Raw genomic sequence first — 25920 nt, forward strand, 5'->3', positions numbered from 1 at the left:
CTAGGCTTGGCTATTAAGCAGCAGTTATATGACGCCTTGCCAAGAGTCAATGCATAATACACTCACTGTTTACCTTGGCGTCATGCTTTGGAGTTGTTTAGCAATGCTGTCTTTGCCTCGAGGGACTTTAGCACAAAGCAGATATTTTCCATTTCAGTTTCTGACAGCTTTACCGTGTTCTTCACAGTGCAAAGTTGCTGCAGTTGACTGAAAAGCACACATTAAACTCTTTCAAACACAAGCGTCCTGAATCAAAAGGCACTGGTAAAATAAACATGTAGATTTTAAAATTAAAAATGGAAAGCTAGTTTTTTTTCACGGAAGCCCTGGTCGCTGATGGATTTAATATATTTTAAACAATTTACTTTAAGTGCCACAAGTAATTTCCCGCATCATTTTCTAAATGGGATGAGTGTCTGCCAGGCACTAAATGCGCAAGCGCCTGGCTGCCTGAGCTGACCTTTGCCAGCTAAAGATGTACAGCCCTTTTGGGGTAACCTCCTCAGCTGGGCAAAGCGTTTGGTGGCCTTCTACCTCATAATGAGGGGAGCGTCACTAGAAGCCTTGGGCCTGAGTGCTTCTGTTTTAAGCCCTGAAGTGCTAATTGCTGAGTGTAGATCAGTGATGCTCATCAAAGACTAGTGTTGGGTCAGTAGTTTCACTGACCGCATCCCACTCTCTAATGTGTAAGAGTCTGCTGCCTCCTCTCATTGGCTGACCAATAACAAGGCCAACCAATGAAAGGAGGCGTCCCTCCCACCCCTCAAGATCACTTCTGTGGTCCTGTAAGTTTGATATTTTTTTAATGTTTGGTGCACATATGTCTGTATCTATGTGTATGAATCTACGTGTATTTGTGAGTGTATGCTGTGACTGGGTGTGTGTTTGTGTGTGCACGTGTATATGCTTGCGAATGGTGGGTGAATATGTGCATGCATGGGTGTGAATGAGTATGAATGTGGGCATGTGAGGCCCTCCTGCCATTTCCCTGCTTGAATTACCAGCTGCCACTGGAACAGAATACTTCAGCTTTAGAACAATTTTCATATAATCATGCTTATTACAGGCAGGGACGTTAATTAAGGTTAACAGGGAATAGAAACTACTACTCCTGGCTTTCCTTTTGATAGTCTGGCATGCTCCTTGCTACCCTAGTCTCAGGTATCATGAATGTAGGTGAAGAAACACTAAAAACAAGTATTGTACTAAGGGTCCTGTAAAAAGCCTTTTTGCAATTGCAAAATCACAGAGTCTGAGACAGCAAAAGGGCAATTCTTTATGTAGAAAATCCCTTTAAGAAGTCGGAAAATTGTTTCCGACTTGAAAACGGGCTTTTGGAACCCTGACTGAATCGCAAATAGGAGGGTGCATAAAAACGGCATCCCCCTCTTAATAACGAGTCCAAGAAAACACCTCAAAGGAGGGTATATGACTCGCAAAGGGAAAGGAGCCCTTTTGAACCTCTTCCCATTAGTGAATTTTCAAAAAGTTTGAGAGAGACTTGGCAGTGGTCCACGGGACCACAGTCAACTCTCATTAAAACTTTTTTTTAAAGACAACTTAAATTTTTTTTTAATGCAGTCTTGTTTCCTTTAAAGAAAACGAGCTGCGTTTATAAAAAAATATTTTCATTATTTAAATATAATCAAGGACATGATGGCCATATGACCCTTTCACGCCACCATCCCTGTATTTGTGGCCAGTTGCAGGGGGCCCAAATTACGAACTTTCGAATTAATTTTTATTAGCCTGTTCTTTCTGGACCACCCCCCCCATCCCCCACCCCCGCAATTTGGTATTTTGTGAAGAACCCTATTTGTACATAGAATGGTTTGCAAAATCAGAACTGGTTCACAAAACGTTGGTGCACAAATTACAACCACTTTTTGTGCATCAATTCTTAGTACATGAGGCCCTCAAAGTTCTGTTTACTTTTTGTAGAGTGCACTCCTTGCTCTTTCCATGGAATTTAAGCATTAAATATGACCGTCAGCTGGTCCGTGAGCCTTGACGTGGTGTACCTTGCATGGCCCAATGGATCATGATGAGCAGTCACTCTACCCCTGCCCTGCTGCTTGATGTGTTACTGTGAGGTAAGCTGAGGCCAAACCACCACCAGTTCAAGAAGTTCTGGTGGAGTCATAGTGCTCGAAGCTCGATGGGTCTTGCCGCTTGTATTCGTCCTCGAGCCCAGACACAAAATCCATCACCAAACAAGTTTGTAGCCCACTGTGTGTGGTCTTGGTGACTATGTAGCGTGGGATGCAAGCCTCTTGGTCTTGGCTTTCCTCCAGTACTCTTGTGTCTTCTTTGTGGGAATCTTGGACCGCAGTTCGATCTTCTTTAGTGCAGCATGGCTTCCTGGTGTTTTAGTTCTGCAGTGGAACTTGTAGGAAATTAGCTCCTCTACACCTGTCCATTTCAGTTCATATTTCTCCTCCTACTGTCTTCTTCTTTGGAGATTCCTGGGCCTCACCTTTGCAATCTCTGATGTAACAGTAGACATCTTTGAGTCATTTTGCCTCAGCACACTTTCAGTGCCCCTCCTGATTAGCTGGTCAGATTCCTTCTTTGAACCAGGGTCTAGGCAGCCTCTCTTGGCAGTCTTACGTGAAGTCCTGGATTTCTGGCCTTCGACCTGGCAAGGGGTGTTGACGTGTTGGATACCCCAGCCCTGGAGCACTGAGAGTTTTTCAGTCGCCACTGCTGTTGAGACCTGTTATAATCTTTCTCGTAATCTGTGTCGAGGGTCCTGTGTGTTGCAGGCCTTGAGACAGCATAATGGAATGTTTAATACGTATAGCTCGGCGGTGTTCTCTCTGCTGCAGTTACTTGCTGACCTTGGGAGAGAGAGCACCGCGTCGGAGTTGTTCGTGAGTAAAGCTTCCTGTTTTGGTCTTTACTGTTGTATGGAGCGTCATTACTTCATTTTGGCGACGAGTTGGTCAGCAAGATCACTCACCTGATGACAACCCATCGTGGATGCTCAGGACTCACGCATAACAGAGTCGTAAATTCCAAGTCCTGATCGGAGCTGCTTCCGATTTCAATTCGACTATCCTGGTATCAAGAAAAGGGTAGTAGGATCACTCTACGCACAGATCCTAAGCCTTTGCTTAAGATTTTGTTGCCTGGTGGTACTGGCAAAGGTTCAACGAGATTAGCCAGATTGGCTTCACGTCTGCTGGAATATAATTATAAGATTGAGTATATTCCTGGCTGGAAGAATGCTTAAGCAGATTGCTTGTCACGTCTGGCACTTGATTGGCATATGGTGGATGAGTATGGTGTTTTGAAGAGTGAGCGCGAAGGTGCTGTTGCTTCTGTATGTGAAGTTACGCATTGGAGTGGCGGAATTGTCAATGAGCAAGAGTGGCATACAGCAATGGACGAGGACAATGTGTTGATGTGTGTAATTGATCTTATTAGGAAAGGTGGTAGAAGAGAAAGTACTCATCCTCCTTTGGTGCGGCCATATAGCAAAGTGCTGGATGAACTTTCAGCGGTGAATGGTAAAATGGTTCTACGTGGAGACAAGATAGTTCCATCCATGGGTGTCAGGAAAAAATTGTTTGATATAGCTCATGAAGGGCATCTGGGGCAGACTTTTACAAAAAAAAGGCTCAGAATGGAGTTTTGGTGGCCAGGCATGGACAGTGATGTTGTAGGCTGGGTAGAAAGGTGTAGTGAGTGTATTCAGAGTGAAAATCGCCTTAAAGTTAGGGCGCAAGTGCTGGGTGGTAGTATAAGCGATCCCGGAAGGCCATGGCACAGTGTGTGTTTGGACTTTATTGGACCTTTGTCAGGGGTCGGTAGAAGCAAAAGCTTTGCTCTTGTTTTGATTGATGTTCATTCAAAATGGTTGGTGGTCAAATTCATGGCTGAAGTTACCACCTTAGCTACCATTAGTGTATTGTGTGATATTTTCACAGAGGAAGGGTTTCCGAAGGTGTTAATCACAGACAATGGTACTCAGTTAACCTCCAGGGTAATGAGAGAATATTTGGATTTGTGTGGGATCAGACATGCGCGCATCGCTTTGTATAATCCTTGTGCGAATGGTATTGTGGAGCGTGCCAATCGTATGATTAAAGGAGGGATACAATTAGCTAAAGTTAACAATTTGGATGTAGGGAGTGCCATTTCTGAACTGATATGGGCATATCGCACCACTGAACATGTGAGTACTGGAAGGATTCCATTCGAGGTCATGAGGGGCAGGAAACCTGTGGGTAGAATTAAACCATCGTGGATGCAAGAGTTCATTTCTGGTTGTCAATGCTATCATGGCAAGTCCAATAGCACGTTTGATTGTTTAGACAAAGCTGAGCGAGTTGATCTCAGAATCAAATCAGGCGATTGGGTAAAGGTTAAATCAGGAAGAGTAAGGGGTGGTACTTCCAAATTCTTAGGGCCATTCAAGGTTCTTGAAGTGCATAAATGGCATGTTGTTCTCTCTAATGGCCAACGATGGAATAAGAGGAGGGTGGCTAAGTTTGCATTGAATTGGGGTGATGGTGAGTGTGAAGAAAGTTGTACAGGTTACATGTTGATGGAAGATGGTGAGGTTGTGAATGATCAGTTTGAAGGTCGGGTCTTGGATGCTGGTGGTGGTGATGGTGTTTTGACGCCTGAGAGTCGTGTTATGAACGAGAATATGAGGACTGCACACTCCAGTGGTGTTAGTTCAAGGTTGTTCAGTCTTAGGCCTACTAGGTCTAGGAGACCACCTGTTTTTCTTAAAGATTTTGTGTCTTGAGTTTTTTTCTTCTTTTCTTGGCTCTTTACATTTGTAACTGTAAAGGGTGTATTAGTTTCACTTCAGCTATGTTTATGTTTTTATATGTTTATGTTTTTATATGTTTTCTTTTCTTTGTAATATTAACGGGAAGAGATGTGTTATAATCTGTCTCGTAATCTGTCTCGAGGGTCCTGTGTGTTGCAGGCCTCGAGACAGCATTATGGAATGTTTAATACGTGTAGCTCGGCGGTGTTCTCTCTGCGGCAGTTACTTGCTGACCTTGGGAGAGAGAGCACCGCGTCAGAGTTGTTCGTGAATAAAGCTTCCTGTTTTGGTCTTTACTGTTGTATGGAGCGTCATTACTTCAAGACCCTGGATTCCTTGGAGAGAAATCTTGCCACACTGGCTGGAAGTCTCTGCCCCATCTTTATACCAAGTAGACAAACAGGAGTTTGTATGTCAGTAGTTCAGTTCTGAGATCGGTTCTGGGGAATTCTGCCCTTTTGCTTATTCCTGTAAGATGGGCCCCGCTATGGCCTCTGTCAGAAGGTGTAAGTAGGAAGATGGGGTAAAGCTGGGATTTACCTGGCAGAAGAAACCCAAAACAAGGGCACAAGGCAAGGGAGGTTACCCACTTAAATACCGTGACAAGGGGAGGCGAAACCCCTGGCTTTAAAGGGGCCCTCTGTCTCCTTTCCTTAATAATCATCCACCTCGCCTACTAGAAAGGATTCCTGCAATGTTCTGGGGGTAGCCCTGCAATTCCCAATTGATGCCTGATCTCTTCCTCCAACCATCCTTCTTAGGCTCCACTTGAATGTAGCAAATACAAAATGATTTCCAGTGTTGCTACAGCTACCTGTGCCATACATACTGTATACACATCCTCTACTCTGCACAGGCCACTGCACATCTTCAGCATTCATATCCCTCATGGAAGGGCGAAGAACCAGGTTGCACAGCACTAGCAGACTAATTTTAAAAAGGGGGAGAGAAGAGTAGGTGGCTCTCCATGGCAGCTAAAAAACTGCCTGCACTGTCAGTCCTCTAGAGCTCAGTGATCTCACAGTAGTCACCTCGGCAAATCGATGACGGACCTCTGCTCTGGGTGTCAATATGTGTCACAAAGATGCTTCCAGAGCACATGCATGATCATTGTGTGTCCTTAGGTATGGGCCAAAAACCTATAACTTAGAAGAGTTACCAGAAGCTAAAGTGACCCTGGCCTCACCAGAGAACATTGAGCATACACAAAACGCTAGCCGTATACACCCAGGACACCTATTCGGCTCTAATGATGCAATGGGAAATACATTTGGGCTTGCAGGGCAACTCCCACTGGCAGGACGCATGGATGGCATTGATAGAAATAGCAACCTTGGCCAGGTATAGGCTGATTCAATGTAAACATCTGCATCGTGGCTATTAAATCCAAGATAAATTATGGCACATGGAAAGGGATTCGTTCCCTATATGTTTGAGATTTCTGGCTAGAACTGCTGATTTCTTGCATTAAGTGTGGGTTTGCCAAACCTGCAGGGGTATTGGACCGAGATTGCGAGTTGCACTAATAAATATTACGGATGAGACCAACCTTAACAGAAACATGAAAATCTTGGTGGACCTGGGAATATTAATTGCAAAAAGGGATATTGGGCAGACCTGGAGAGCTGCAAGACCGCCCCCACCCCCCAGTCTGAAATGGAGCGGTCCAGTCCCTGAAAGGCAAGTCTATTAGCTCTGGGGATGCCACAGGTGCACACACCTATGGGGGGTTATAGGTGGAGCAGTACGACACTTCGAAAGCGGACTCTCGCCATTAAGTATGAATATAAATGTTATATGTATAGAAATGTAATACATACACCATGTAGGACCATGATGTAGCCCCATTAACATTAAATGTAGTTGTAATGCCAGCTCTTCGACAAACTTACTGCATTGAGTTTAATATGTCGTATCGGAAATGCTTTATAAAGTGTTTTTAAAAAGCTACAACTTGCTATGGTCAGTTAAAGTCAGGGGTGCGTGCACCCCAGAGCCATGTAGGGCACCTTTCTCTGTCTCAACAGAACGTGAATGAAGAATTACTAATTCCGGGCATACGGTCTGATTTAGATGTGGAGGGTAAGTGATGATTTGCAGCAAATACGGTAAATCCACTATCAGGTGGAAACCTGGAGGCAGAATTTCAGTCAGTGGAATTATCACTACCAAGTCGCTGTGAACCCAGTGCTTAATTTCAGCCGGTGGTTGCAGGTGGATCTCACTCGTTTTTTGAGGACCGGTACTTATTGTTCCCTCATCAGACTTTGTCCTAGAGCTCAAGAGAATAAAACACAGAAGAGGAAAAGAAAGAGACGGAAAAAGCTTGAGAAAGGGATATCGCAGGGACGAAAAAGATCTAACAGGTGTGAGATAAGGGGCAGGGGGTGTTTGGTGGTGGCTTATTGAGCCGGTCACGGACTTCAGAGCAAAACACTGGGCCACGGCGCTTATCCTTTCACAGATTAAGCACTGCGTGAACAATACTGCTGTCTGTAAATTTGGCAAGAGATATCCTGCAGATGGTGGGTCTGCCGCTTTACAGAAGAACAGGTGGACTTTACAGTTCTACAAACGCCTCAACCAGGGCCCTGTAAACGCACAGCAAAATCAGGCACTTTTATGCAAACTTCGGGAATGGTTCTCGCTCCTGATTAGCGTTTTCATCAGTCCGCGGGGTAGGCTAAATCCTAATGTGCTTGAGGATTCTTGGCTGTAACTTACCTTGCTTAGTTTTGATGTCTGGCACTGCATAGCGAGAGCCCTCAGTTAAGATGACTCGGCATCTAGGATCTCTTTCCATGGTGGTTTCTCGTTCTTCTCACAAGAAATCCAGTCGCGTGTTAGTACCTTTATCTAAGTTTCTGTTTCTGTCACATGTATGCTGCTTCAAGTACTCGTGTGAAGGAAATGTATACACATTGGCTAATTCTGGAGAAGTATTATCATTCGATGCTCAATCGCTTGGTGAGGTGAACCCCTGTCTTGCTTTCTAATTTGCTTAATGAGTCTGTTTCGGACATGTTTTAGACTTCAAGTGGACTCAGAAAGATATTTTTCGTTTACAGGCATTTCTACTTTATGTGGGATTAGGATTACACACAGACCAATTTTAAGGACTAATTGTCTCCTACCCCAGTCCCTCTTTGTTTCCAGTGCTCTCAACGTTTCACATTTTGCTTTCTTCCTCAATCCTAGGCACCTTCTCGTTGCAGATTCGCTTGCCTATCAAGCCTCTGGCTCCTGTGGAGTTCCATTATCTCCCTTTGTCAGGACTTCCGCTCCCGAGCGTTTCCACCCTTTAGCCCTTCTGTCATCTGACATCTCTTCACACATACTTCAATGACCAATTACAGTTGCCTCACCATCAAAAACAGATCACACACTTTATGCAAATTTCCACAAGTTTATTCATATTCTGTTATGTACTACACAGGTAGGGTTAATTTATGGGTGATCATACAAATGCAGAGCCGTTGAGGAGTAACCGCTGACACCCATCCTGACACAATCTTCAGCCACCGGGCATCACATTATCTTCTTAATTATCCATCCTGGCTGTATTTTCATTGGGGCTGTGGCCCAACAATTTTTAGTGGCTGCTGCACCAGTGCCACCACGGAGAGAGGTAAGGCCAACCCCAGCTGTCAGGATACCAACCGTCCCTTACTGGTTGAAGACGTCGCAGTAGCATTCTTCTCATGGCCCCTACAGCCTGAGGATCTCATATTTAGCGGCCCTATGTCCACCTGATGTGGTATTAGTCACTTTTTGCATTAGGATCACCTTGCAACTCCACTTGCAACACTGTACCATAATTGGCAGCTCTTCTTGGCGCTCCTGTTCCTACTAGGTGCGTGGGTGGCAAATTGATCTGCTGCTGGCCACCGAAAGATGAATATCAAGGTGGCGAGCCCACCTAAATACCTCTGCCAACCCAGCCGGTAGTGACGCCATACCTGGGGTCAAGGGTTGAAGTGAAATCTCGGTTGGCCATGGCTACTTTCCTAAGCCAGGTGGCCACTGATAAAATACTGCCCTTGGGCAGTGAGGAAACACTAAGGGGCTGTCCCCTATAATATCCCCCTGCGGGTGGTGTGGCCAACCACCCAGCATTTACACCCTTAGCCCTTCTGTCACCTGACATGTCAGCACGCATACTTCCATGACAAATTACAGTTGCCTCACCAACAATAACAGACCACACACTGTTTGTGGAAACAAACTGCCAAAAGTTTATTCATATTCTGTTGTGCAGTAGGGTTAACTTATGGATGATCATACGAGTGCAGTGTCCTTTAGCACTAACCGCTGACACCCATCCTGAAACAATCTCCAGCCACTAGGCATCACATTACCGTCCTATTATCCATCCAGTGCTGTATATTTGCATTGGGACTGCGGCCCAGCAATTTTTAGTGGGTGCTGCACCCGCCACCACAGACCGGAGTAAGGCTAACCCCCAGCTCTCAGGATACCAGCTGTCCCTTATGGGATGAAGGGGTCCCCGTCGCGATCTTCTCATGGCTCTCTATGGCCTGAGGATCTCATACTTAGCAGACCCATCTCCACCTGGTGGTGTATTTGTCGCTTTTTGCATTAGGATCACCCGTAATAACCACCATGGCTCAGGGTGGCCTACAGCGACCCTGAAAGGAGTGGCTCACATTTCTTTGTTGGGGCGGGGGCGTGGGACAAAATGAATTAAAAACAAATCCCTTACCTGCTTTGCTCCCATGCCGCTCCTCTCACGTCGCTGCTGCAGGCACAGGCTCCCACCCTGCCTTGAGCCCAATCCTGACGCTGCTCAGAGCAGCGTCAGGATTGGCTGGGAGCGCCCAGCCAGGGTGCTCCCAGGCAGACTGGGAGCCTGTGCAGGCTCTCCCCAGCCCACCAACTGTGTTGCTGGGCTGGAGAGAGCCCTGTGCACATGTGTGTTTGGCCGGCCCGAGACGGCCATCCAAACACACATGTGCTCTAAGGGGAGCGCACAGTGCACGCCCCTCGACTCGTCACCCCCTATGCCCCGGCACTTTCACATGGAAAGGATTATAAACAGAGTTTATTATCCTTTCCGTGTAGAAGGATTTGCAGCGGTTGCTTCTGGTGGATGGGGGGGGGGCAACGCTCCTCCGTCCAAGCAGAGGAGCCACGCCTGGACCCTGAGTCCCCCACGTGTTTAACTCTAGAATTCATTTGCCACAACCAAATGCTTTCAGGAAGTGGTAAATGGTTTGTATTTACAGCGGGGGGTGGCGGGATACAATAATAATATAAATATATGTTTTTTTTTTTAAAGAAAAGACACTTACCAGACGCCGACAGGTCTCCCTCTCCTCACAGCGTCCTCCTCTCGTCGTGGCTCCAAAGCGGAGCAGGGACCAGGAAACCGTGCTACCAAATCTAGATGGTTTTTCATGCTGGTAATCAGCATGAAACCAGCATCAGGATTGGTGAGAGTGGCCTATCTCAGCACTCACTAGAGCACTGGAGGCCTGTGCTTTCTCTAACCTAGCTGTCCTAAGACAACTGAGTTAGAGAAGTTTAAAGTGTGCACGTCAGGCTGGCCGTCGCAAGACGGCTGGCCAAAGGGACATGTGCACTTTAAACTAAAGTGCACAGCTTCCTGCGCCTGTCACTCAGCAGCAGAAGTGGTCCCTCCCCGTCCTGACACTCCGTTCAGGACGGGGTGCTGAAAAATAAAAAGAAAGTTTATTACCATTTTATTTTTCAGCTCTGGGGCATTTGTGGGGCATTTTTTAATGGGGCACCGCTCCTCCGCTGTAATGGCCCCTGCTTTCACAGCCCACCAAATGTTCCTCACAAACACATCATTGCCCAGGTCTGATAGGTGCACCCCATCTTGTGAAAAGTAACCGGGCATGCTCGTGCATAGCAGGCCGTGCCTCACAAGCCAAATCCTGAGTGTCTAGCAAACTTCTGCATTGTAGCATTCACTCTTCTCCCAGACACATTCCAGTGCAGAATGTGACTGAGCTCCCCACCATTTGCCCCTGGGGATTATCTCAGACCAAATTATGCTGCAGTGGACTAGGTCCGCTGCCACTCTATTAAGTGTCACCCTCATGTCATGTAACAGTTGGCCCCTGCCAAGTGTAGTTAGGTCATTACCTCCTAAGTGTATCACCAGTATGTTGGGCACCTTCTTGCCTGCCCTCAGTTTGGGTACCAGCATCACCCAAGTCATGCCGGGGGTACCAACCCATTTCATGTGCGTGTGTGCATGTCCGTTCCAAATATTCAAGTCCACTCCTCTTGCTGCCCTAGTTACGATAACCCAGAATCTTGTACCTGAGCACAATGATAGGGAATACTTAGGTAATGTGCCTTGCGGTGATGGGGCCTCCTTTTGCTCCTGCCCAGGTGACGTGTCTTTGTTTGCCACACCAGTAATCCATGTCACCTCCCCATGAACTTCTTCCCTAGATGGGGGAGCCCTCCTGTTAATCATTCATCACATTTTATGTTCAAACATGTATTCATCACTGCACACACTAACACATCTACAATGTTGTTGAAAGCTTATGTCCTTTACGTTCTCATCCATATTTGCCAATTGCATCAATTCACAAATATGTCAATTAGACGTTGCATACTTGCAGTTGGTTGCCGCGGCAGCTTTCACCGAGGGATGTGATGGCACACCCTAGTTTCTGCCACCATCTATGATATACTTTCTCCATCTTAGTCCTTGGCTTTCCTTTCAATGTAATCCCATGTGCCACCTTCGTACAGCTCCCTGTTAATGCCTCCTGATACATGGCATGTATCACTGGGTCCCTGTTCCCAGACTATGGTAGTACATATAGCTTGTACTTATCTTATGCTCAGCGGTCAATACATTTTGTTCTGTTACTTGGTAAGCCCTCCTTGAATGTGGCTGTGGCTGCCCCAATCCTAAAAGAGTGTGTAGAATAGTTTACCTCCATATATCCTGCCTTTTGCAGGGCTTTGGACAGCACTCTGCGGAACTGAAACATGGTGAGTGGCATGCCATCTAAGTGAATGAGAAAGAAACCTGCTGTGCCCAGGTGTACTTGAATGTATTGCTGCACTACTGCGACCAGGCATTACCTGCTTCCTTCTAGGGCATGTAGGGTGATGCTAGTGCCCTTCTCTGCCTGGTCTGTGTTGGAGCTCCTCACTATGAGGTGCAACTGTTTGCCCCTTACTTCAATGTCCTGTGCTGCCAGCGCTTTCATAGCTGTGTCCCTTTCTGAGCATGCTACTAGCTCGTTGCATCTGAAGGTGCCAAAGAATGCCAGTGTAAATGCTGCCCTGAACAGTATTTCCTGATATCTCTCAGTGTATGTGCTACCCACCTCATCAAGCATCTTTTTTAGTGTCCCAAATTGTACTGGAAGCCTGCTGTCAGCTGCTTTGGGCTCGTCCGTGCCCAACCTTTGAGGGTGGCCCTTTACAGGATCAGTTAGTGGGGTCAGCTTGCCATGCAAGATTGATGTAGTAATCTATTGCTGTCACATGCCTGCACACCAAGGCATGGGATTTACCATTGTCCTTTGCCCATAGCACAAATTGTACCCTGGCTTCCATCTGTGCTGGACTTCCATTAGCCTGACTAGCTGTTACAGATGTGAATGTGTAGAAGTAATTCCTGTACCAATCTCTGGTGCTGCGTGACAGTGCTTGCTCACATAGGGCCGTTTATCTGGGGTCCACTGCACTAGTCTCCACCACTCCTCTTGGAAGGGGGTCATCTCCTGATCTGCCTCTGGCATGCCAATCAGAATCTCTCCCACGGTAAACAGGAAAGTGCAACAGCTGCAGTACAGTGTTCTTTATGCCTTGCACGTTGCGTGCGCGGAAGTCAACAGTGCCGTACAGGCAAGCCTTGACCAGCTCTCTGATCAGGCCCAGCAGGATGGAGCATTTAGACGTCTGGGCATTAACTGCATGCACTACTGGCATGTTGTCAGACCAAAACACTATCTTCCTATCCCTCAGTTCCCTGGGCCAGACCCAGAGAGCCAATGCTGTGGGGAAGAGCTCAACGATTGCTACGTTCTTTGTAATTCCTCTCTTGTGCCAAGCATTGGGCCACTTTGCTGAACACTGTCGGATTCCTGGTATGGCTCTGAATCCTTTGCACCCTGATGCATCTGACTGGAGCCTAAGCTGTTGGTTGGTTGTCCTTGGGGCTCGCCAGATAAGTGCCCCATTGAAATCTCTCAGGAAGGTGGCCCACATGGCCAAATCAAGTCATGCTTCCTGACTGCCGTGGCCGAAGCTCTTGCCAATCTGCATGCGAACAGCCTTGTAGTGGCAAAATTGAGTCTACCTAGAAAGGTTTGAATGGTGCTCAGTGTCGCCTTTTCCCTACCTAGGATGTTCTGGATCTCTGTGCAGAGGGCCTCTATTTTGTTCCGTGGCAACAGACACACCTCCTTTGATGTGCCAGTTCTATGCCCAGCAATGTGAGTGCATAGGTGGGGCTCAGTGTTTTTTCAGTGTCCAGCGGCACTCCCAACATGTTACAAAGTTCCTGAAAAACTAAGAGGGTCTCTTTACAATTATTTGTGCCTGCCTCCCCGATAAGCAAGAAGTCATCCTGGTAGTGCACGGCACTCTCCGGGGGGACACCAGGAAGGAGCTGGACGCTTCAAAGTACTAGCATGACACTGCACAGCCCATAGGCATTCACTTATCAAAGTAAACCCGGTCACACCCCTGCATGCCGAGCAGGTGGAAACTGTTGGGGTGGACTGGTAACAGGCTGAAGGCAGATTCTACATCTGCTTTTGCCAGCTGTGTGCGTGGTCCTGCCTGGTGAACCAACGCCACTGCATCGTCGAAGGATGTGCATGTCACTGAGCATGAGCCTTCTACTAGGCAATCATTCACCAATGTGCCTTTGGGGTATGACCTGTGATGGATGAGGTGGAATTTACCCTGCTCCTTTTTGGGGACGACGCCTAGTGGGGAAATGATCAAGTTCTCTAGTGAGGAGGATTCAGAAGGGCCAGCTACTCGCCCTAGCTGGCATTCCTTCGCTATATGTGCTGTCCACCACGAACTGCAGAACCATTGCGGAGTTCAAATTGTTAGCCATTCTCACTACCACTGGGCCTGTGTAAGGGATTACAACTCCATCTCTGAAACCTGTGAACAGAAGAGGATTTCCTTTACCTCCCCTTGTCAGGACTTCCGCTCCTTTCACATCAGGCTCACTGTGTGTGACTTTAGGCAACCTGGCTGGCCCTGGCTGCAAGCATCACGCTGACCCTCTTCAATGACACTTGTGAAGAACTACCAGGAATACCGGACTGTGACTTGTCATTCCCACCGAATGACTTCTGAACACGCAGATGCCTTCTTATGTCTTATGCTTCAGCTAGCTCTCTTCTTTCCTCACTCCCTCGTTTCTGGTCTCTTTCTTGAGGAACGTCTTTCATTTTTAGAGCTTCTCTTTCTCTTTGTCCTCTCATTCTGTTTCTGACCCACAGTCTGGCTATTGTTTGCTTTTTTCTCAGTTTCTGCCCTCATGCTTTTTCCAGTCCCTCTTTGTCCTAAGCCCTGGGAAAGCCGCTCACCAGTGGAATTATTTAAGCAATATCGCTCTTCAGAACACACATCCATACACAGATTGCACTAAAAACCCATGGCTGGATTAGACACGTTAGTTGACGTATTGTCCCATACAAACCATTACTATTCCATACAAACAGATCTTCTTTAAATACACTGGCAGCATGGGACCTTAAGTCTCAGTGTGAGTCCTCGAGCAATACATGACACCCAGTCTAGATGTGCTCTAGCCAAACGCTGGTACCATAACATACTTCAACTGCAAACAATACACCATCTGTAAACATACAGTTTGTATGTGATGCAAACCTTTGTTTTACCGCATACTCCAAATGAAACATGCAGCTGGGCACACATCTGAACACAATTCAGCATGGTGGGAAACACCCACCATTCATTCAGATGCTTACACAATCATCCATGGGCAACACCAAAGAATATGTATACGCCAAAACCAGCCACAAAAGGCATGCTGCCTGCTGTAGGTCTTTCTCATGCTCCCAAACATGGGCATTTACAAAGGGCTGCAAGCCCCAGACAGCCACAGGCAAGCCCTCTATGGTCAATGCCACAAATACTCAATACTCAGAATTGTGTTCGTCAGATAGCTGCCTCAATGCTATCAGCGATGGCTGCCAAGGAGATGAGAGGGGAACAAGCAAGTCTCTAATCAAGCTATCCATGGATGTGTCTCCCAGCAAATGACTGGTCAGTACTCACTCCTACCTCTGATGCTATATGCCAGCATACACCGCCTCTCCCACAACTACTTTGTTTTGTTATGCTGAGACTCATGACATGCTGCCCACTTCTGCTGCGTTTGGTTCCCTGCTGATTTATGGTTGCTCATGTGGGCAACAAATCTCAGGGCTTGGTCTAGACTTGACCTCTGTTTGACCCCACCCACTGTTCCATTCTGGTGGCTTGCCCATCACCACTCTCTGTATATTCATCCATGTTCTGCTCTTCTGCGGCCTCTACCTGCACACTCCTATCCTTGGCACAAGACCGGCGAATACGTCAGTAACTTCAGTGTCTGTTTCACCCCGAACGAGTCATTCAGACTTTCAGTCTTGGGAATGTCCACCATCCATTTTGCTCTCATTACCAGTGTCTAATAGAGGTGGGAAAACCTGTACAGTTCGAGGGAGAGTGGAGGGAGAGCCGAGCCAAGAGTCTGGCTCGGATCTTAGAGCAAGAGCTGAGCCCTAAATATGTTTGCCATGTAAATCACACAACAAACATCACGTAAAACATGATAAAGTCACCTCAAAATTAAGAAATGTGCATTTCTACACCATGTGAAGCTTTGACATTAATAAGTCACATTATAGCACTGCACTGCGAAGTACTTACTAAGAGGCAAAACATTTGTCATGTAAACCCTGTACAAGGCCCAGATTATTATAGCGCAACATTATAGGCTTTTAAATAAAGCACATTAGGTTTCTGTGGGAATGGTATTCTGAACTCACATATTTATTTGAAGGTGCTTTCATACACGATCAGGGCCGACTTTGGGGCAGTGAAGCTGCACTGGATGGTGACCTGGAGAAGGGGAGGGGCTGACCTCAGGGAGGGGCACTGTGATTAGCAATTACAAGATTTAACAAGGATTTGCAAAGCAACGGGTCTCGCATTTGCTCAAGTTAGAGCTATTAGCGTTGTAAATTCCTAACCGGACTGGAGATCTGCGAGTCCTGCAATGTCCCGAATATACAACCTGTATAGTGGGCCTTACCATGGACAGAAAACGTTTCAGGTAGAGAAACACATGATAGTAACAATTGTGTAGCCGGAGGTTATTTAGCTGTTACTGATGGCCTTTGCAATGTTTTCTACTGTTTCCTCACAGCCTTCTACTCACTAGCTCAGCCCTATGTCCCTTTAGCCTTCAGGCACCTTAGGTGGCAGTCACGAGAAGGATCTCAGACATGATGCTTTTTACTAGAAGAGTATTGTTCCAAATGTGTACAGTGCTTGTGTTGAGCATAGAGTTTAGAGACGTTTTTATCTCAGCATTTCATATTACTCTGCGAAATGGTTTTTTATCTGCTACCACTACAGAATTAAGTATTTTATCATCCAGTATTACTCCCTCTTTCATTGTTTGCAGATCCAGCCACATTAATGCTGACCAGCGCCTATTTTATCTTGCATTATATGACATTAAGGGGGTTATTCTAACTTTGGAGGAGGTGTTAATCCGTCCCAAAAGTGACGGAAAAGTGACGGATTTACCACCAGCCGTATTACGAGTCCATTATATCCTATGGAACTCGTAATACGGCTGGTGGTATATCCGTCACTTTACCGTCACTTTTGGGACGGATTAACACTCCTCCAAAGTTAGAATAACCCCCTAAATACTTTGTGACACCTTTAATGCTGTTGTTACGTATGGATCTAAACAAGGCAGATATTGCAAAGTGCCACTTGTTCTGTAGCCGTCTTGTTCTTTTATTGAGCCTAAAGGAGATCAATGTGAGAACAGGAGTCATCCAGTTTTAGCAGCAAGCATTTCAGGGAAGTCGCAAGCATGTAATTAACATAATGTCCCATCCCACAATGCAATTTAAACAAGCATTTGCAATGCAATGGGTCTCGAGTTTGCTCGAGTTAGTGCTATTAGCGTTGTAAATTCCGACCTGGACTTTTCTTGCCACTTAAATTGAAAATGAAAAGTAAAACAGTTGACATAAGCGCTCCGATTCCAAGTGCCATGGCCTCCATGAGCATGAGCGTAAAGGAGAGACACAAAAAGAAAAAGAAGTTTGCTCGCAGTCAAACGTATCGGCAATCGTGCAATTTTCCATGTATCCATGTAACAGGGGCAGTCTGCAAGACAGTAACAAAACCGCCACAAGGAGGGACAAACGTAAAGTATTTACCAATGGTAAAGGATTTTTGAAAGGCAAGCTCAGGAACGAGTGAAAGTGATGGGCGTTTGGTGGGTGTGGTTAAAAGCCCACAATACTTATAACAGGTCAAAGCACTTGCACACTCAACCTAAAAACTAGGTGACCATCTGACAATGAGGATCATGTGCTGATGTGGGCAACCACCAAACACTCAAGGACAGGGCAGGTGGGACATTGGCTGCTCACATCAGAAACTTAGGGAACATTCCTCAAATAAACATTCCAATACAGCAGGAACTTACCAACAACGACTCAGGGAAAATGCTTAATCCCATTACAACATGCCTCCTTCCAACTTCGATTTGCTACATAATATGTTCTGTGTTATTAACACATATCTTAAACATTGACCTCCTGACTTATGAGATTCTTTGGTGGGAGGAACACAAAACCCATTGTCTGTTATTCACCCTATCTCATGGTTTTGTGCGTGCCTTGATTCTGAAGCTTGGACTTTCTTATGATAGTAAGGCTTTATTTGGGTCCCATCTCCAACGAAGGGGATGGGGCTTCTGTCACATTCTATCATTCAGTAGCAAATGAAAAAAAGTGCATCACTAACAAGAATAAAGGTGTTAAGGGGCAGTATTGATATACTTGTCTTGATTATTAGACCTTTACGAATGTGAAACATTATTTGTTCATTTTGATGAAAGGATATTGATTTATGGCATTTATTTAATATTATTTCCACACTTTTTTCTCAATATTTATGTTTTTCCTCATTTTACCTGTAATTGCTCGCATTTATTTTATGTTCAGTAACAAAAAAGTGCAGCTGCTATTATTCCATATCTACACAAACATGTACACTTGTGCTTTTATAGGTTGATTTTGGCAGCAGTCTTACTGTGCCCACCACCAACTGGGGCCAAAGTACAGGACAGAATATTGTTTTTTATTGTCAGTGGGGAGTGGTCCAGAAACAATATGCTATTTTGCCTCGAACTCCGAAAATCCCTGCGTTGTTTGATCTTCGTTTTCACTATCTGCTACATAGCCATATAACACATTACTTTTAATATTGTTTTATTAAATGCATATTGTCATGTTATTGATATATATAGTCCTTAGACCCGGAGGCACAAAAGCATTGCACATGTTAGCGCTTTGCGTGCAACTTTCCATGTTAAGAGCATTGAAAAGTGAATTCCTTGATATCAGCCCAAACTCCCAACTGCTCCTTTCCTCTATGCCGTAAATCTGATTATACTGTGGTCCTAGAGTTTCCATCACTAAGGGGGCCAAATATTAGGACCAACTATTGCCTTTTTATTTGTTGATGGGGAGTGCTCCAGTGACAACATGCTATTTTGCTTGAAACTCCAAAAATCTTCTGTTGTTCCTGTTTGTACTTTGTTGGCTTCAAGATTTACAAAGTATGTTAAGTAGAGACATACAAAACATGTCTAATGCTGTTTTGTTGTTGATATTTATAGCAGATAAACCTAAAGACACTCACACACTAAACATAATGGTGCTGGTGTGGAACTTTCCATGTTAAGAGCACTAAAAACTAAAGTCCTCAACAAAAGTCCAAACTCACAGCCACTTCTCACCCATATGCCATGAATCTGCTCATCGCAAAATAGAGCCAAAATATACTAGCCCAGATTTACAAAGCCTTTGCATTGCCATTGTGTCATGCAAGGCGGCACAAGGCAACGCAAGTACTTTAGTGAGATTTACTAAGCCACGCAAAGCCATCTTCTTGGTTCTGCGCAGCTTTGTAAATCCAGAGTAACTCAAGGCAGTGGGAGTCTCTGCCTTGCTTTACTCTGCGTTGGGAAGGCATTCCATGGGTAGAGCTTGGGTGTTGTCACATATGCACCCCTGGTATCTGCCACATTCCCAGCTTGACTAAGACTACTAAACCTGGGAATGCTTCAAAATGCTACACATTTCTAGTTGACGCATAACGAGGAGAATTATGTTTATTTCTCCTCGTTATTTCCTCTTTGTATGATTACTGCATTATGAAGCACACATATAAAGAGGAATTACGAATACATACGGATTGGGGACTTGGAAGGAGGGTGTTTAGGGTGTCCCTTCCAAATACCAAATCATAATGAGATGTATGAATGTTTTATGACTGAATTACGGCCGCAAAACATTTGCACATTATCGCCAATTCAAAGTTGGTGGTAATCCATTCACAAATAGGAAGGGATTTCCTTGGGACTCTTTCCCCTTTGAGAATGTTTAAAAAATAAAAATGAAACTTTTGATTTTTTCTTTTTAAATGCATTGTTTCCTTTAAGGAAACCGGGCAGCGTAAAAAAAAAAGATTGCTTAATTAAAAAGCAATCACGACATGTTGGTCTGCTGACCCCCGGCAGGTCACCATACCTGTGATGGCTGCAATTGCTAATGGGTGGCAATGCGACCTACCTCATTAATATGCACGAGGTAAGTCTATTTGCGACCCACTAGGAATCGCTAATGAACTCAAAAAGGTTTCATATGTTGGGAACACCAATTTCCTAATTATTATTCAGAGAGATTTGAAATTAAGAAATCGGTATTCCAAATGTTAATGTATCTGGCCCAAGATATCTTATTTTGTTCTTAAACAAGTATCTCTCAATCAACCCTCATTTACAAGTCAGAACGAAGGATAAGGGGAGGGTTGTCTGGAATGAGTTATAAAAACGTGACATAATTGTAGGGCATAATCTAACATTTACAGTTTCCATTCAATCATCTAGAAGGTTTGATGCTGTAATAAAAATACTTTTTTGCCACATATTTCCATTTTTATAAATGAATGTGAAAAGAACAACAAATTGTTTTACATCTGTAAAAATAAAATCTGTGACAACAGAAAACTGGAAGAATACCTCCTATGGGCAAGTGTAGAAAACAGCTCTGTGTGCTCTATCTTTATTGTTCAATACCAGCTGGAGATGGGGTCTCTTGGGTTGAGACTGTATCCCCATAGAAGTTTCTAATATGATAAATGCTGTTGTCGCTTTGCATTCTGGTATATGCCTGCTTCTGTCTTTTTGTTTTTACTTTTGCTTATGTCTCAGTCTGCTGCTTGGCAGCTTTGCTGTGTCCTCCATAGAGGTTGGTTCAGCTAAATTCCGGTAGCAGAGGAAGTGACATCACTCACACTTTGAGCCCCCTCAAGACATCACCAGGTTGACTCGTGTCCCACAATACACCTCTCAAAAGTCCCTCCTACTTATTGCTGAAGGGTGTATTTATTCATGTATGCATTGTTATAGAGCATATACATTACCCAAAGGTGCTAGAGCACTTTACAATAGACATATGTAATTACATGAATAGTTACAATGAGTTCAAAATGACCATATATGGTACATAAGATCAAGGATTACAAAATAGTAAATTATTACAGAAAAAACATACAAGTAGTATATGCAGCAGTGAAAAGGTTGTAAGTATATGATGAAATAGAGCTAGGGTAGTTCTGTGCCAAGAGGTGAGTGAACAGGTTCTCACAGGAGAGGTGTATCTGCAATCTGTTAGCTAAAATATTGTTGAAGGAGCAGCACTTTCAGGCCATTTTGAAGGTCGCCAATGAGGTGGTAGTACGTAGGTTTGGAGGAGTCTTTCTTTTTAGGTGCCAGAGTTCTAGTAGCAAATGCTTCAGCATTTGACGATGATCTAGAACCTCCTGAAAGCTTGAGTTTGTATTCTTTGTAGTGTAGAGTAGATGTGCATAGGGTCTCATTAGTTCAAGCAGTCTTGTATATAGCCCTGGCTTCATGCGGAAACTATCGGAGAGAGGCCAGCATAGGTGTAATGTGGTTATTCTTTTTGGCCCCATAGACGAAGGGTGCTGCAGAGTGTAAGATCGATTTTGGTGGGGGGGCACGATGGGTTTCAAGGAGACAAGTCAAGAGAGAGTTACAAAAGTCAATCCTGGGGAGCACCAGTGTATGAGCAAGACATATCAGATCTTGCTCTGGAATATGTCAATGGATTACCCAGAGAAGACACAGTTCAAACCAGTTTCTGGCCATGTTGCTGATTTGAGACTAAGTTGAGCTTCTTGTCTAGGATGACTCCTAGTAGATTTGGCACTGTCAACATTAATTGGTTTATTGTTTAGAATGTTGAGTGTGTCCATTCATGATTGTAAAGGAGGTGTTGATTTTAAAGGGGAGATGGGACGGAATTCATTTTTGGAAGGGTTCAGTATTAGGTGATAAGAAGACGTCCAGTTTTGAACAGAGTTTAGGGTGATTGCTAGGTGCAAGATGCCATTTGGTGAGAACACCTTTAGATATAGTTGTGTGTCATCTGCATATTGATGAAAGGAAATCCCTGCTTTCTTAAGGAGGACTCTAAGTGGCTCGATGGATAGGTATAGTAGGCTTAAGGCAAGAATAGACCCTTGGTGGACCTCTTGCTTAACCACTGTCAGTGGTGAGCGACAGTCATACATTTTTTTATCCTCTGCAACCTCCCATGAGGAATGATTCGAGCCATTTAAGGACCACGCCATCAATACCCATTTGAAATATGAGCATGTCTGAGAGCATGTGATGGTTAGCCATGTCAAAGGCTGATGATAGCCAGGACTAATTAGGAGGCAGGAGTTGCCTGAGTCTAGGATTCAACCACCTGTAGTAATGCTGTTTTTGTGCTGTAGCCCTGATTGAAACCAGATTGGTATTTGTCTAGGAGGTTGTTGTCTTTAGTGTAGTGGGTGGATTGCTCCCGTTACACACCTTTCATTGACTTTTGTTAAATAAGGTAGATTAGAGATCAGGTGATAGTTGTGGAGGGCATTAGTATCTACTGAAAGTTTTTTTAGGAGAGGGGCGACCTGCCCAGTTTGAGACAGTCAGGAAATTTGCCTTGGCTAAACGATATCAATTATGTCCTTTAGGGAGGCATCTGAGAATAAAGGTCTTTGGCATTGTTACCCCGGATTATGTATAGATTAACGTTTGACAATGTGGTTATCAGGAAAATTTTGAGTAACTGTTTTGTTATATTGATGTTAAATATTTGCCAAGTGTCTTTGGATTTGCACACCAAGGGAGGTGTAGGAAGGATGTCTTGATGTAGAAGCAATTTTACTTTGAAGTTAAAGAACTGTAGGTTAGTGAAAGGAGTACAAAGTACATTCTCTTCCTGCTGAAATATGGACCCCTGTGACCAGAGGTAGTAAGCGTAGTGCCATGTTTACCCCTTGCTACCTCAGCGTCCTCAGAATAAGCAACGTGATGCAAAAGGGAGATGGGGAGGTAATGTCTTGATTCCTTAAAACCTCAAGTGTGGGTGTCGGCCAGTGGCTACCTCCCCACTGTGTGTGTTGGCCATTGGCCATCACTGGGGAGGTATTTAACACCCTCCACACCAGAGGGAATACTTTATTTTATTTTTTCCTTGGTTTGCTTGAGAAGAGCTTCCCGCGAAGGCTGAGTATTTTTGTTTTTACTGTAGTGACCATCAGCGCACAAGACGTATCCTAATATCATTGCAGCAAAGTGAAAGTAAAACAAGCTGATGGACTTGTTTTACTTTTACTGCATCAGTGCTCACTGGGCATATCTTAGCCTTCCAAGCACTGACTGCTTTAGGAGAGGTATCATTGGAAAGGAAGGAATCTCCCCTTTCCAATGATATCCCTTCCCAATGGATCTCTGCTTGGGGATTGCCACAGGTGAGAGATCCCCAAGCAGAGATCCACCGACTAGGCCCAAGAGGCATGGGGGAGCAGCCTTCTTTGGGCCAGGGGCCCCTGGGGGGGGGCAGATGGAGGTGGTTATCCCCAACATGCCCCCCAGGGGGCAGAAAGCGCACTAGACACCAAAGAAAACAAAAAAACAAAAAAAATTAGGGGTGGGCCATGCCTTCACCTCGAAACTGTAGTATCAGTTTTCTCCCCCCCCCCCCACCCCAGATGGAGGTGATTACCACCAATCTGCCTCCGGGGGGGTAGCGGGTGCATAAAGCCCACTAAGCACCAGGTGCTTACCATGGCCATGACTATGCCCTCACCCCAAAAAAGCAGCAACAGTCTTTTTGCCCCACTGGGGTAGATGGGGTAATTGCCCCGTTCTACCTCCCAGAGACGAAGCTTACTAGACACCAAGCAAAAAAAAAAAAAAAAAGAAAATGTAGGGCTGGGGGCTGCCCACCAACATTATGGTCATGCCCCCACCTCACAAAATGTGGTATCAGTCTTTCTACCCCCACCACCCCAGGGGGCATATGGAGGAGATTACCCTCAACATGCCCCCCTCAACCTCCACCACTGAGGGGGGTCAGAAAGCCCTCCTGACATCAGGGAAATTTAGTAAAAACAAATGTACAGGGTTGGAAGCTGCCCACAATGGTCATGGCCATGCCCCCACCCAAACAAATGTGACATCAGTCTTTCTGCGCCCCCCAGGGTAGGTGGAGGTGATTACCTCCAATCTCCCCCCCCCCACCACCACCAACCCCAGGGGCCAGAATGCCCACTGGACACAAGGGAAATAAAGTACAGGAGTAGGGGATGCCTACCATGGGCATGTCCATGACCTCACCTTAAAGAGCCATGATAGTCTTTCTGCCTACCCTCCCTCCCCTGGGACGGATGGGACAATTACCTCAATTTGCCCCTTGGGGGCAGAACACCCACTAGACACCAGGGATGGCATTTATACAGTGTTGTTTGCAGGGAGGACCCGGTTGGCATGCGCTTGTGCTCTCCTCCACCCCATGGCCCCAGTGGGATAGATGGGCGAATTCATCCCCAATATGTTCCCGTAGGGTGGCAGAAAAACCACTAAACACAGGGGATTTCAAAATATATCCAAAACAAACAAAAGGGGTGTGCATCTTACTCTGGCATTAAGCCATACCTTGGCCCAGAAGGAGCAATAGTATACTTCTGCCCCCATGGAGGCAGGTAGGAGGTTCCCCAAATATGTCTCCTTGGGAGGGTAGAAAGTTAATCTGACACTAGGTATTTTGCATTTGGGAAAAAAGAAAGTGGTGCAGGTGTTGCACTCTGGTTTGTCCAATTTCGGGTTAGTGTGGTGCCAGTGCCATAGTGTAACACTCGCACCACTTTCTTTTACAGTAAAGGTAAAATCCCTGGCATCAGGTGGACGTTCTAACCTCCCATGGGGCAGTTTGAGGCAACCTCCCCAATTGAGGCAAACCTCTTATCTGCCCCCGGGTGAGCTAGAAAGACACTATTGCCCGACGACTTGGGTCGAGGTGTGGCTCAGTGCCAAGGTATGCTGCACCCTCCTTTATTTTGATTTGGTGCAATTTTGAATTCTCTGGTGTGTAATGGGCTTTCTCCTCCCCCCTTTTCCAGGGGCAAATTGAAGGTAAACCCCCTTTGTGCTTCTGGGTGGTGGGGGAGCTCCTGGGGGGGAGGGGTAGAAAGAATTGTTTCTGCCATTTGGACTGGGGGCTTGTGAAGGGACTCCCATTGACCTTGATATGATCTGCTCCTGTCACGAGCACTAAACCCACCCAAACAAGTGGTGCAGCGTTTTTATCGGCACAAGTGGGGTAATGCTGAGTGGTAGAAAATGTGTTGATTCCTATTGATTCCGGAAGTTTCCAGCACAGAAATGTAAGGAAAATGCTTAATTTTAGGCAAAGTTTGAGGTTTGTAGGGCATTTAGGGCAAGAAAACCTCATGGGACCCATGCAAGTTACAGCATCCAAGAATCACCTGGTTGTCTAGGTTTCCAAAACTGTGGTCTATAGGTTTGCAGGGGTGGCACCAAAGCATGGCCCCAAATTCTGCAGCTTATCTATCAAAGTAGCACTTTAGGGCATTTTGTGCCGTTGTCTCAGAGCCCACCCACACAAGTGGGGTTCCGTTCTTATCGGGAGGCATGTGGAAACTCATAGTGGTAGGGAATTTGTGACTCTCCACAGATTCCAGAACTTTCTGTCAAAGAACTGTGAGGAAAAGGTGTGTTTTTTTACCAAAGTGGGATTTTTGCAAGGGTTTCTGTGTAAAATCATCTAGTGAGAGCCCCCCAAGTCATGCACCCCTTGACTCTCTTAGTTGTCTAACTTTCAAAAATGTGCAGGTATGCTAGGTTTCTCTAGGTGCTGTCTGAGCAAAGGCCCAAAACTCACAGCTTCCCACATTTCAAAAAAAGGATCTGTTTTCCGTTCAAAAATGTGATGTATCAATCTTGTGTTTTAGGCCCATTCCTGTCACAGCCACTAGGTCTATCCACGCAAGTGACGTACCTTTTTTGGTTTTTAATAATTTTTTATTTATTTATTTATACAAATTTTACAAAAAAAACAGACAACGACAGCCCCAGGAGCGAGCAAATACAAACATAAAGAATCCATCCGTGTACATACATTGCCACTAAAATCAGCCAAGGATGTGATACAGCAAAAACAAAGATTCCCAGCGTACCCAACTCATCAGGTTCCAGTCAACACCTTGTGCACTGAACAAAGGAAATAGCATTAAAGCACACCTCTAGGATAGAATCTGAATGCTAGCACTCTCCTAGAGTATAAGAATCCAACAACGACAACAACAATATAATGATGGGGGGGCGGCAGGGCAAACTCATACAGCAGGATCACCAACCTGACAACACACACGGCACTGACGGGAAACAACAAACCAATCCACCATGTGCATGACCACTCAAAAGAAGACAAAGCCATCACGTTTCAGCT

The sequence above is a fragment of the Pleurodeles waltl genome, chromosome 9, assembly GCF_031143425.1.
Source record: "Pleurodeles waltl isolate 20211129_DDA chromosome 9, aPleWal1.hap1.20221129, whole genome shotgun sequence".
Classification (NCBI taxonomy): domain Eukaryota; kingdom Metazoa; phylum Chordata; class Amphibia; order Caudata; family Salamandridae; genus Pleurodeles; species Pleurodeles waltl.